Source organism: Phalacrocorax aristotelis, chromosome 8, assembly GCF_949628215.1.
Source record: "Phalacrocorax aristotelis chromosome 8, bGulAri2.1, whole genome shotgun sequence".
Lineage (NCBI taxonomy): Eukaryota > Metazoa > Chordata > Aves > Suliformes > Phalacrocoracidae > Phalacrocorax > Phalacrocorax aristotelis.
In genome coordinates, this window is record NC_134283.1 from 20,785,315 (window position 1) to 20,798,763 (window position 13,449).

The 13,449-nt window shown below is 37.2% G+C and overlaps 1 protein-coding gene across 3 annotated transcripts in view; it reads left to right on the forward strand.

Annotated features, from left to right (window-relative positions):
- SMPD3 (sphingomyelin phosphodiesterase 3) overlaps window positions 1-13,449 on the forward strand; it is a 124,074-nt gene that overhangs the window by 19,112 nt on the left and 91,513 nt on the right. The window lies entirely within an intron of this gene.

A 13,449-nucleotide genomic window follows, 5' to 3' on the forward strand; every position in this document is an offset into this window, starting at 1 on the left:
GCTCCAGAAAACACAAATATTTACCAGCATTGGTGTGTAACTGCCTTCTGAGATTTAAGATATTAGAAACTAACTTTGTGTGCCTTTCCAAAATGTCCTTTCTCTTGTGTGAGCAGAATTTTGTGAGACTGGCTGTTATGGCATCCTACAGGATACATTTTCAGATAAACTCCTGCCTGCTGATGGATCCACTTCACTGAAACTGAATGTGCCAGAGTAAACTAAAAGCATTAGAGGGATAATAACTGTCAACAGGGGGCAGAGTCCATATAAATTACATGTGTAGTAAGTATCAAATTATTTAATACTGCTTCAAAAGTATGAGTATTTCCATAATGAAGAAAAACCAGTCCCACAGAGGCCTGGTGACCAGAGAAAATGGAATAAACCTGAGCAGCAAGGAAATAACTTTTTTTTTGGTACAGAGTGAAATCTAAGAAAAGTCGCAGCAGCAGAGGCAAAAGCTGCACGTACTTTTCAGAGGAGGTATATCAAACTTGAGGTACTTCTGACAGAGGAAGGGATTCAGTGGAATATGAGTAGTAAGACTGCCGACTGGCAGAATACCAAGTAATAGTGAGTTTCATTTAGATACTCTTTTTGCCCTTGTTGCCATTTTATCTACAAATAGTCACATAGAGATTTCAAAGTCGTCAGCTGCAGTGTGACATGCTGTGATACAATATAGTACTTTGGGGATGCAGATCCATGCTCAGTTTTAAGATGATGCAAATCAGTGCTGCTACACACAGTTTTCAGCTGCATCAATTCCTTGGTTTAGTTGACTGTGCAGCGATGAGGTGCCTGAGGTGCTAGTGTCAATGTGAAGGATATGGTGAAAATGCACATAGCAGGAGGGAAGAACTGCAAAACAGTACTTTCCGGTGGCTGCACAGGTTCACAGTAGCTGAGTCAAAATTTCTGTGAACATATGAAAAATGGACTTGCACATAGTTTAGTAACTCCTTGCCATTTGGGGGAGTTTATGAAATTATTAAATGCCATCTTGCATTTAAATCTGTCCAGTTTTTTGCTCTGGTTTGCTTTAAAACCAGAAAAGAATTCAGTTAAGTGTTTTAGGTGCTATGGAGACAGTGCTGATGTCAGAAATGTTTTCAGTGGGGGCCTGGAAAAGGGAAACAGATGGCTGCAGTTACTGTTGAACATGGTTGGTTGTTGGTGCATAACATAGAGCAATGGAGTGCAGTAAAGAGTTGCTGAGCTAGCAGTGGATGTGCTAGGCTGTTAGCAAGGTAGTACAGCTTGCGGAGAGGTGGATGTTGTTAGCTTACCCCCAGTGCTGTGTTAATGAAACTCAGTTTTGTGGTGTCCTGTTGTGTCCACCCAGGGCTGAGCCACATCATATGGCTGCATTAGCTTGAATTGATGCCAGCTCAGGTGTATTATGTGCAGACTTGGGCCAGATTACACTGCCTGTTCAACTCTGGCTTTTCTTCTGTCCCAGTACATGATGAAGGATCTTTCTGGTACTGGGGTTGCCTTGACCTTCATAGACCTTTATTTTCTAGGTGGCTTCTCAACTCATGGGGCTTTTATAAGAACTGAGGAGCCGGGGGGGAAGGGATAGTATAGGTGTAGCTTGAAGTACCACTGTTAATGAAATAAATGCTTGGTTTTTCTTAAGCATTGAGCTCTTGGGTGATGTTAAATGCTGTTGCCATTAATAACTTGCTAAAGCATCTTGCACTGAACTGTAGCAAAACCAGAAAGAGAACCCCCAAAATAGCTTTCCGAATCCCAGACTTCTCCCTCAGTCTGAGAAAAACTCCCTCCTCTATGAACCTTGAATCCAATTTTGTACAGCTAACATCAATGCAGAACTCTTCTGCTAAGGTCATTTGCTTGATTCTTGAATTAGCCCACCCTGCATGGTTTCCCTACATGCCTCAAATATACTTGTGACAGGATCTTTCCAGCTACTTCCAAACAAAGCTGCTTAGCTGTGGTCTGCTCTGCCTTATCTATTGCCTCACTTGCTGTTTAGTTTTTATTCTGAACTACAAATGAGCAGTCAAAGTGTCTTGGTTGTTTATTTATGAAGCTTTCTAACATGCCTCTTTTGTTTTACCTTCCCCTGTGTTTAGAAGAAGCTGCCTCTAAATATCCCTTGAGGTCACCTTCCTTCCTTTCAAATGCAGCCTTTTGAAACTCTCATTTGCTGTGATATCTATAAAGGCTTTACAGTGATTAAGAAATGCTTATCATGATGTTCAAAATCATCTTGTCACTTACACTTTCCAGTCACTCTGTGCTGTTGCCTAAAAATAAAATGAAAGATTCTGTAAGTTCTTCAGTGCAGATTGTATTTTTGTAAAAGTGTTTAACACAGCGGCGCCCAGGAATCCAGGCAGGGGCCTATAATACCAGCTCAAGAAAGAGGAAAAAAAACATTTCCAGGTATAAATTACTTTTTGATAGGAAGGTAAGCATAAAGTGCCTTCAGGGATTATTTCTTCGTAATGAAATGTGCATTAATGCTAACAATATGCAATCATTTTAAATCAGGCTGACATGTCTACAATGCAAAGAACAAGGGGTTTTTTATTAATGGTATTTAGGGCACCAGTAGTGTTTATGCAAGCTAGAATGGGCTATGTGACAAAATGGTTCTGTGCTCGAAAGCTACAATTATTCTGTAAACTTCAAAATCCAGAATTCAAGATTAAAAGAGGTCAAGAATTTCTGCATTTGATTGGCTTGGGCTGAAAGCTGGAGAAAAAGCAGTTTGCCTTTTATGCACTCTGTCAGCTACAACAATGCTAACCAAGGAAAGTGTTATCTCCCTAGAGTCTTTTTTCAGACAAAAGTACTATAGGGCAATAATGAATCTCAAAAGAAATTAATGATTGGAAAAAGCAGTGTTTTGCATAAAAATGTTTCTAATGGAGCTATAAGCATCAGTCTTGTGCTCTATTACTTTGAAAAATACCATGTGAATCCCTGTAGCTTTTAGCGATTCAAGACATGAAAGGTGTTATTTATTTTAATTTGTATTATGTTCCTTATATAATACTAAATTATCCTTTGGCATCAAAAAGTGCTATTAGGTCTTTAAGACTGTACAGGAATATTGTTCATAACTTCAAAAGCTTAAGTTGCTAACGGATGACATATAATAATCTTGATCAGTAGAGAACAATTCCTACTGGTCTCCTATATAGAAGTAACTGCAGGTGTGTAGATTAAGATTTGTAAGAAATGTATACTTCTACCAGTATTGTTGGCTTGATTAAATTTTTAAAAACAAGGTAATACTTTAAAGGCCCAAATAAGTGGCTTATTTTTTTAAATTTTTCTCTTAATTTTTCTCTCTGTATCATCTGTCGCTATCATTTGGGCCTATGCAGCACAGATTCTTCAGCCATGGCAAGTAGACTCTCTGACTTGTATTTTAAGAGAATTAAGATTCATATAATTTGCTGGAACCTTAGGAAAAAAGTATGTTAGGGGTTGTTAATCTTAAGTCTATTACATCAGTGTTAATGAAAAAGAATGTTAGACCTTTTTTTCTGCTGTATTTATTGGGAAATTGATGACTGTTTTGAAAAGTCGTGAAAACTGGGTGTACCCAGCGAAGAGTACACCCATCCAAGCCATGAGCTGCCAGTTTCTCTAGGAGGATGCTGTGGGAGACAGTGTCAAAGTTTTGCTAAAGTCCAGGTAGACAATGTCCACAGCCTTCCCCTCATCCACTAGGTGGGTCACCCTGTCATAGATCAGGTTGGTCAGGCAGGACCTACATTTCATGAAGCCGTGCTGACTGGGCCTGATCTCCTGGTTGTCCTGCACTTGCCTGGTGAGCTCACTCAAGACGAACTGATCCATAATCATCCCTGGTACCGAGGTCAGGCTGAACAGGCCTGTAGTTCCCTGGATCCTCCTTCTGGCCCTTGTTGTAGATGGGTGTTACATCAGCAAGCCTCCAGTCATCTGGGACCTCCCCTGTTAACCAGGACTGCTGGTAAATGAAGGAGAGTGGCTTGGTGAGCTCCTCTACCAGCTCCCTCAGTATTCTTGGGTGGATCCCATCCAGCCCCATAGACTTGTGTCCAGGTGGTGCAGCAGGTCGTAAACTGCTTCCTCCTGGATTATGGGGGGGTTTATTCTGTGATCCATCCAGAATCAAATTATTTAGCTTTATTTATAAGTGAGTTGTATGAGGCCTTGTGCTGTCCCCTTATATGAAAACTGTTAACTTTGAACATCCTTCACTACCAGTACTTTCTGTAAATATAAAGCCATTCTTTAAATACTCCTGTGTTTGTTCATGATAGTGTTTTTCTACAGTTAATTGCAGATAAAATTTTAAAACTGGCATGGATTTATTAGTACAAGTGACCTTTTCTGCTAGTATCTTCAAGAGAACAAGGACAAAGAAACAGGTGTTCTGGCAGAAAGTTGAAAATAGAATGGTTCAAAGTAGTTTTAAAGGCCAAGGAGAAGAACATACAGGTTACACTTCTGTGAGGGGTATTCAACTTGTCTAGCTTTGTGCAACTACAGTACAAACACATTGTCTACATAGCATTTGAGCTAATCATCTGCACAACCTTTATTGACAGTGGAAAGACATTAGCACTTCAGTGTGCAGTTCATTTCAGCTTTGTAAATCTGAGTGAAAATAGCTGTTTTATAGAGATCAGAGCAGTCTGCCCTGTTATGCTGATAAAACTTCATTATAGTTGTAGGGGAAGAAGAGCGCAACACATTTGGCTGTCTTATATCACTTCAGATGATGTTTAAACTACGTATGTCTGACCTGAGTATGCTTAAACATAGAACAGATTTGCTTTGAATAGGTTTTGTCCACAAACTAATTGCTTGTTACAGACTGCAGTTACTAACGTGTAGCCCAGCTAAATGACTGTCACCTCTTCACAGAGTTGTGGCGCCAGCAAGACATGCTTTTTCTATAAAGTGTGTAACATAATTCTTTCATTTTAAAAGTGGAGCATTGGGTTATTTACTGTCTGTATTTACCCCTTCTTCTTGATGTCAGGTGGATGTTGATGTGTTGTATTGTTAATTCTAATGCTTGTGCTAAAGGCAACAATTAAAGTAAATTAGAACTAAAGGAAAATATGAAGAAACAACACGTCTAGGGAAAGAGAGCATTGTAGTGTTACTTAAAAACTAAAGCATTTAGACATATAATTTCCAATATAAATAACAAGAAAGGTTGCAGTTTCCAAAGAGTTAGTTACTCTTGTCTTGTCTGCTGAGGTGAACTGTGAAAAGAAGTAAAAAATACTAAAGAAATCAGTGGGTTTTGAGTCTTTAAAGACTGATACCTGTTAGGTTATGAACACTGAAATTTTGTGGAATGATGGTAAGAAATAATCAGTTTACCATTCCTGTGTCCTGCTTATATGTCTGCAGTAAATGTCTTACCATGGATTTCTTTAGCCTTAATCCAAAAGCACTGCATAGGTCTCTGAGATGGCTGTTGTCCCTCAACAAAGCACATTTGCTTTTGCAGAATATAGGTGACCGTGGGCACCCTATATTTGTTACAGTCACTCCTCCACAAGTAGTTGTTAAGCCTGTTATGTGAATAATGTCCAGCAATAGTGACACCTAAAGACATTAATTTCATACCTTTATTTTTTAGTTTATGTGATGTTAAGATCTTTCTTTAAAAATAAATACTTATTGCTCTGTATTTTCTGCTTGATAATTATTGAGAAAGTAATATAACTTCATATATAACTCAGTTTGGATAAGCACTGAAAATGTTAAATGATTAGTTAGAACTTCAAACACTTTTTTTTTGTTATTTATTTTAACTAACATTAGTGTCACCCTGCAAAAGGGGACACGCCGAAGGGTAAATGAAATTCAATATTTTATGTTGGATAGGATGAAGAGAAAATGTTCTGTAAAGGGTATACATGTATATAATTTGAGTTAAAGAGAAGTACATAGATTGGCAAAGCAGTACCATCCCATTGATACTAATGTGATGCTGATTTTGACTGTTTTGATCCAAAGTCTGGATTTCCCACTGTAAACTTTCTTTTTTGTAGGCATCAACAAGTAAGATGGTTTTGCAATTTGTTTTCTCTTTTTCAGAGGTGTGGGAGATCTGCACATTCTGTGTAAGTAGTGTGTGTGAGACTGACTTATGCATACTTGTGTAGATTACACATATGCAATTAGATTCATAACATAGATTAAATTTTTGAGTTTTTTTGGGGGGAGGGGCTTTGTTCCCCCCCTCCTCTTTTCAGAAGACCTGTTTATGTAAGTTGCATAGAACTTGCTGAGAATATATGTACCTGTGTGCGTGTGCGTATATATGCCAGTGCATTGGTTATATTGTATGATTCTATTGTACAATTCTTGTCTGGATATTTATGTGTATTCATCTTATAAAAATTGTTGCCAGTAGCATTAGAGTTGGGTCTGAGTTTTCCTTCAGATAAAAGGACCAAGGAGCCCATGCTCCTTTTGTCCTTCTCCAAAAATTAAAACGAGTTCTTATTTGATAAGACACTGAAGTTGGCTGACCTGCAGACTGTAATTTCCATGGCCAAGGCAATGAGGTTTGAGAGGTAGGATATTTCAAAGAACTGTACTTAACTTTCTGTGTCAAGATTGTTCTTAATTAAAGATTTATGAATCCTAGGTTGAGAGAATGCAGTAATTTTGAGCTTAGACTTTTCTATGGCTTCCAGTCCAGGCTTCTGAGAACTGGGGTATTGTTTGCTTCTTTTTACTTTTTAGTAAAAACTGCTGACTGACACACTTTTTCAGTCTAGTTTTTTGTTTGTTTGCTTTATTTTTTTAATCTAGAAGCAGCTGTAAGTAGAATAGGTAAATGTATCTTCCAGATGTATTTATAGATTGTGGCTGTCCTGGACTATACAACACACAAGCTAAAGAGTAAAAAGACACATTAGAAATTATATTTGAATACCAGCTGAATGAAGATACGTGCTAAAATTTTTTTCTGCAGGTCTGCAGATGAAATAAATGGCATGAATATATCTTCAGATAAGTTAACAAGTGTTCTAATTTCTGTCATTACTGCATTGCAAAGCAAGTACTGTCATATCAACTGCAATGAAGTAGTATCTCTCCAGTCTTTTTTTGTTTAAATCTGCATAATGCTCATGCCCATGCTCTGTACTGTTCCTGGGTATAATGAATTCTGCCTTTAACACTGCAGGGAAGGCAGGTTTCAGAAGATAGTTACAGTTCTGTATATTGGTACACATGCAGAATTACTTAATGAGGTATGATGATGCCTAAATAACGTCAGGTATCTCTGTATATGACATGACTCAGAAGCTACTTTAGCAAGGTGGTTTAAAACAAACAAACAAACAAACAAAAAGGTGTAGTCTAAGTTTCTGGACTTGTGCTTTCACATCCCAAATGATGATTCAGTGATATTAGAGTGTACTGTGGAAATGTGCTCTGACACATGGTCATCTGTCACTACGAGTCTGTGATCCCATAATAAGAAGTACAGAGATTAATGTTTTATTACAGCAAGGTAGCTTTTACATTTACATGTGAGAGAGGGAGCAGGGGGATTGTAAAGCCTCCATCTTTTTATAATTAATATGGAACTCAAATGACCTAAAAATGAAGAACATTACCATTCTGGAAAAATTAGCTGTCTTAAGTTTCATTCTTCCCCCCCATAACAGTTCATTAATGAGGAAAATCCTTTCTATCACTATTTTGTACAAAATTATATTCAGTAAGAACAGAGAGTGCTCATTGTCTCCTACATGATACTTAACCCTATCAACAACCATACAGAACGATTTTATCTCTGCAATGAAATGCTTGTAAGTTACACTGTAGTTCTTTCACTATGGTTCATAATCATGAGATAGCTCCTTTAAATAGCTGTTTGGTTGGTTCTTTTTATTCTGCTTCTGAGAAACGACTTGCAAGATAGGAAGAATAGCACTAGGTCTGCTTGATTCTGCTTTCTATCCTGCTCTTGCCCTTTCCAAAATTCATTTTGAGAAGGGTACAGATTCACAAGCATAGCCTGGTATAGAAGATGATTACTGCACAGGTCAATACTGCTTTCCTTAGTAATTTGCAGTTAAGAATGGTGGGAAAGTGTACTGTCATCTGTTCATTCCCTCAAATTGATTACGGTAAAAGCAGGTTTGTCCTGAAAATTGGGGAAGAGTAAGGTAAGAATATCTACCCTAAGTGACCAGAGTCATTCTCTTCTCTTGTCCACTTCTAATCCAACACTAGTTCTTGGTGTGATTCAGAAACAGAGCCACTGATTTAACCATGTCGCCTTTACAATGTGGTAATGGTTACTTAAAGCTACAAGGTGGAATTATATATCTGATTATGTTTGATTTAGACAGTAACAGAATCATCAATTTATTAAGATGCAGTAAGACAACTAATAGCCTGCTACACATTCTACAGCTACCTTCTGGATTGTTAAAAGATCAATAGGTCTGTAAGGTCAGGGAGTGGGTCAGTTGAAAAAAGACAAGAACAACTTCTATTAAAGAAGGGTGGTGGAAATGAGGGAGATCATGATTAGCTATCTAGCGTCACAGTTTATCAGGGACACAGCACTAATTCAGCTAATCTATATAAATCTATTACAGCAAGCAACTAACAATGGGGGGAAAGCCATGCTCCTGAAACCTGGGAGTGAGGAGAAAGCCACCTAGTTGTAGATTCATTATGAATGCTATTGGCAAATGTGGGCACATTGCAGTCAGGTTGAAGGCAAATCTTAAGTTTTTGATGACACCAGGAAGCTCTTTAAAGCCCTTTAGAGGATTGGGATGGAAGAAGAAACAGAAAACAAAGTAAATCCTGAAAATGCTCCATACGTAATTTCTTTTCTTTACTTATACTGACTTATGACATATTTTATCATCCTATTGAACCATTAATAAAATGTTAAATATTATAATGAAAGACCTTTAATATTCATAGCTAATATTTACCAATCCAAAGAGAAAACAGTGATTAACTTTTGGCAGAAAAAAACCTTTTTGTTTTTCTAAGAGTGTCTTTTTTGCATTCTTTCCTTTTGCCTTGCTCTGCAGCTTTACTAGAATGCTACCTTCTGTAGATTTTTTCATGCTAGAAAACAGAATCTAGATCTGTTGGGTAACTCAGCGGGTACCCTGTTGATTTTATAGCTAACCTTTAGGAGGTGGGTGTAGTGACAGTAGTGCTCCTAACATCTGTTGGGTGTCATTTGTTCAGTGAAGGTGCTGACCTCTTCCCATAAAGTATTGTCATTGTGCAGTGTAAGAAGAATATGATTTAGGGAACAGTCCTAAATTCACTGAAATTGCTAGGTATTTTGACCATCTGCTACTTCACACTCATGGTGAGTCGTGTAGCATCCCGTTTTGCAAAGCAATTAAACATTCTTGAGCTGTCTTCAAGCTTCTTGCCTTCCCCCATTGAGAGAGAAAACCAAACATAGTGTGTTTCTCATTGACAGAATTAATTAAATAGAATACTGACAGGATACAGACAAGCACCATTTCAGAACTGCTCTTAGGTATTGTTCTTCCCCAGCAATGGAAGAGACTAGTACAACTCGATATCCTGCAACAACCCTCAAGGTGAATTCCTTTAAGTAAAGCTGTCAATTTGTTAACTGTATCTCAAATTTATATCAGAAGTTCTAATAGAAATATATGTAGCTTTTGTTAACTATTTTCTCACTTTAAGGAAAAACAGACTTTGATGTTGGAGTTGCTAGATTGATGTCAAAGTTACCTGTTTGAGTTCAGAGTCTTGCTTACTTGGTTGCCCATCTGCTGTTAAACTTAACTGAGAACTGCAAAGGTGTGTTAAATTCTGTGGATGGATTTGCAGGATTTATAGAATCATTTTCTTCCATTCACTGTTTTGCTCTGTGATGATGGGTAGAGCACTTAGGAGCCCAGTTTGAACCATCTGTTAAATAGGCTTAATGTTAAATTATAGAACTGTCTGGATGTTCAAACCAGCAGGAAATCTGAATGGACATAGCAGCATGTTCAGGCCAAGAATTAAGAAGTGCCTTATAGAGGGGTAAGAGACTTCTGGGAGTCTCTCTTTTAATTAAACAATATGAAGCATTTTCCACTTGGAATTTTATTTGGGTAGAGACTTTGAGATAATTATTATAAAATGGCTGAAGATGTTTAGGGGAATAGGTCCATAAAAAGCGCAACTTTGGATTTACTGCTTTCTTATTAATAAAATGTAATTACTGACTTGCTATAATAAAATATATTAAAATATTACTTAAAATATATCTCGTTAACCTCTCAGCAATCCTAGATATTTTTAGCACAGAAATTAATGTTTGTTGAGAGCAAATATAATTTTCAAGTTAGAGCTTATAGAGGGTTAAAGCTGTGCAGGATCATTTTTCATCCTTTTTTCTTTTTTCCCATAGTAATTAGGCACAATGCCAGGCAGCACAGTGGAAAATTAATTTTCTTTAATAGAATATTTTTACAGGCACTGCTGGACACATACGGATATCTTCTGTATTTTTCTTCCTTGTGAAGCTCTCTTTACAGTCATATCTTCTATGGGAAAGACTTTTGGTCATTAATTAATTTTTTTTCTAAGGTATCTACATGCTGTTTGAGGTTTGAGCCATTTCAGTTGGTAAGGTGCTTGCTCACACTGGGCATAAAGTTTTGTGGTTTTTTTGTCTTCAAGATACCTTGAGGGTATTTGATATGGAGCAATGTTGACTAACATGATGAACAAAGACCGTTTTGGAAGTAACATCAGTCTGTCCTGCATGTTTTTAGTAGAGTTAACTGGGGAGTAGAAAAACAGGGGAAAAAATGTTTCCAATCCCTTTCATCACTAAAAGAACGCTTCTGCTGCTCAGGTACTCACCTCGGTGGCTTCTTCTGATTTCCAGCATGATTCTATGTAAAGAAAGAAGTGCTTTACTACAGAAGTTCCTTAAGTTTGTATCTTTGTAAGACTGGCTGTTGCAAGAATATTTTCTTTGGCTGAAATCTTAAGAGCGTGCTATTTGCAGACAACCAAGCTGTAGAGAAGGGTTTTTTTGTGTGTGTTCTGTCTGGTTTAAAAAGCTGTAATGCCATTTCATTCCTGTTACTGGCCTGAGGTACATGAGATTTCTAAGGCCTTCAGTATGATTTTATTGAAATCTGGTCTACATGTTGTATGGATCTGGTAGTGTCCATTCTTCTTTCTGCTGCTGTAGTTCAACCACTAGAGTATGAGTAATCGCGTTTGGAGTTGATTTAAAAAAATCACTGTCTCTCTCAGCATTAGCAATTCACTCAGGCATTGGAGGTGTATTTATCTTCCTTTAAATACTTTTTAAGACCTAAGTTAAAGCTTTCAGGTATGAAATTTCAGCTGTTTGGAACTAAGATGGTAGTAAACAGATAATCAAGTTTAACCAGATGCTTTTTTATGGGTTTGAAATGCATGACCTTGAAAAGATTTTTATACTATGTTGTAGGCTTTCATCAAAACTAGTAAGCTATATAGCAAGAGGCGACCTCTTCTCTTTCAAAGTCTATTGTGAAGTCAAAAGTCCTCTTTTCAGTGCTGTATTTTTTTTATTATAGTTCAGTGAGTTACTTAGCAAAAATATACTGCTTTTATTGCCACGGCAGCTATCTTTTAAAGTTTGTGTCTGTTAATTTAGACTCCAGTGCTAGTTTGCGTTAATATAACTTCTTCAGGGGGATAAAATGGATAAAATACTGAATATAAAAATCAGTGTGTTAGGTTTTATCACTTTACAAGCTTGTTCAGATTGAGCAAATTTTGTAGCTGCCTTGAGATACTAATTGCATCCATAGAAACTGTGAGAGTGGTAATTACCTAGAGAGCTCCTTCTTTACTTCCCATTTCTACAAGTAAAATACAAAATTTTTGCATGATTACTGCCATCTTCCAGAAAATCTCTGCTCCTTTTTGTTTGTGGGATGAGTTGAGTGGTTTTGGCCATTTTCTATAAGCTCTAAAGCACTTCAAATCTTTTAGGCATAGTACAGTAACAACTGCATGTAGTAGACTTGATTTCCATACAGTCTCTCTGAATCAGCTTGTACCATTGGAGTCTGAACAATGTAAGGAGTGCATTATGTTATGTAATGTTATGCAATAATAAGTAATAGTAGTAATAATAATAATATGCAACCTGATGCATAACTTGGTCTCTCTAAACTAGAAGGAATTAACTTGAGGAGTATGGGGGGAACCACTTTTCCATGCCTCTCAATTGTATAGTCAATTGATACCTTAACCGCTATGCTTTCATTGCTTTACTGCGGGAGGGGCACAGCCTCAAAAGATCCACAAAATTACATAACAAAATGTAATGGTAGGGACAGGAATGCCTCCATTACAGAGGTGGTGCTGCTTCTGCTGAGTGCTTGCAAGTCAGTCTAAGCCCTTCTCTGGCTTGCATTAATAAATGCTTCTGGTAGAGGATGGAATCTGTAATCCCAGACTGCTTTCAGTATGTACTTTTCTAGTTATTTGCCAGTTTTAGCTGGTAGACTTAGACATAGGAGAATGCAGTTAAATACAGTTTTTTCACAATTACCTAATTCCATAATTTGTTTTCTAGACGTGGTTTTCTTTGCATGAATTTTTTATATATATTAGAATTCAAAGAGACTGAGTGGAGAAATCTAGGACATTTTTGTATGCTAAGGGGAGTGACTTTAGTATTATTGTCTGTAAGAGGAGGAAAAAAGCTACAGTCCAAAATGAATTGCATATGGAAAATTACATTTGAGGTTGCAAGAAAGAAGATATTTAAGGGTTTGTTCATGGAAAAATATAGTACATCTTCCACTGCTTATCTTCATGTGTATAATATACAGTCTTACTTGAAGGTCTCTGTTGGTGCGGAACAATTTCTCCTAGAGTATACAAAGCTTAATACTGTTGTCTGGCACACATCCTGCTGAAGGACCTGGGAAGTGTCAGAAGTATGGTTTCTCAGGCTGAAATTTCTTGTTTCTTGCTTTGTTTGTATGAGGGATCATACCGCACATGCTATGCCGCCATATTTGTGTATCTGCAGACATCATTCTTTATTGTAGTATTTTTGCACCTTCTTGAATCTAAAGTGATCTTACCGATCACAAAAAAAAAAAGTAAAAAAAAAGCCATGAGTTGTTACTTCACTGGAAGAAAAATCCATATGTGCTATTTTGCAATCTATTCATAAAGGCTTTTCTTTACTAAAAAATAGGACTAATGCTTGAATATTTGTTACATCTTCATTCCTCCCTCCCATTTTATCATGTTTATGAATGTGTGTTGCTGGCAAAGTGGTGTTTCTTTATTGAGTTTTGTGATCCTTTCATGGACAACATTCGGTTCTTATAGATTGCAGCTGGCAAATGGGTCACAAGAGGGGAAAGCTGTTCATAGGCCTCAAATATCTAACTTGTGTTTGTCTGG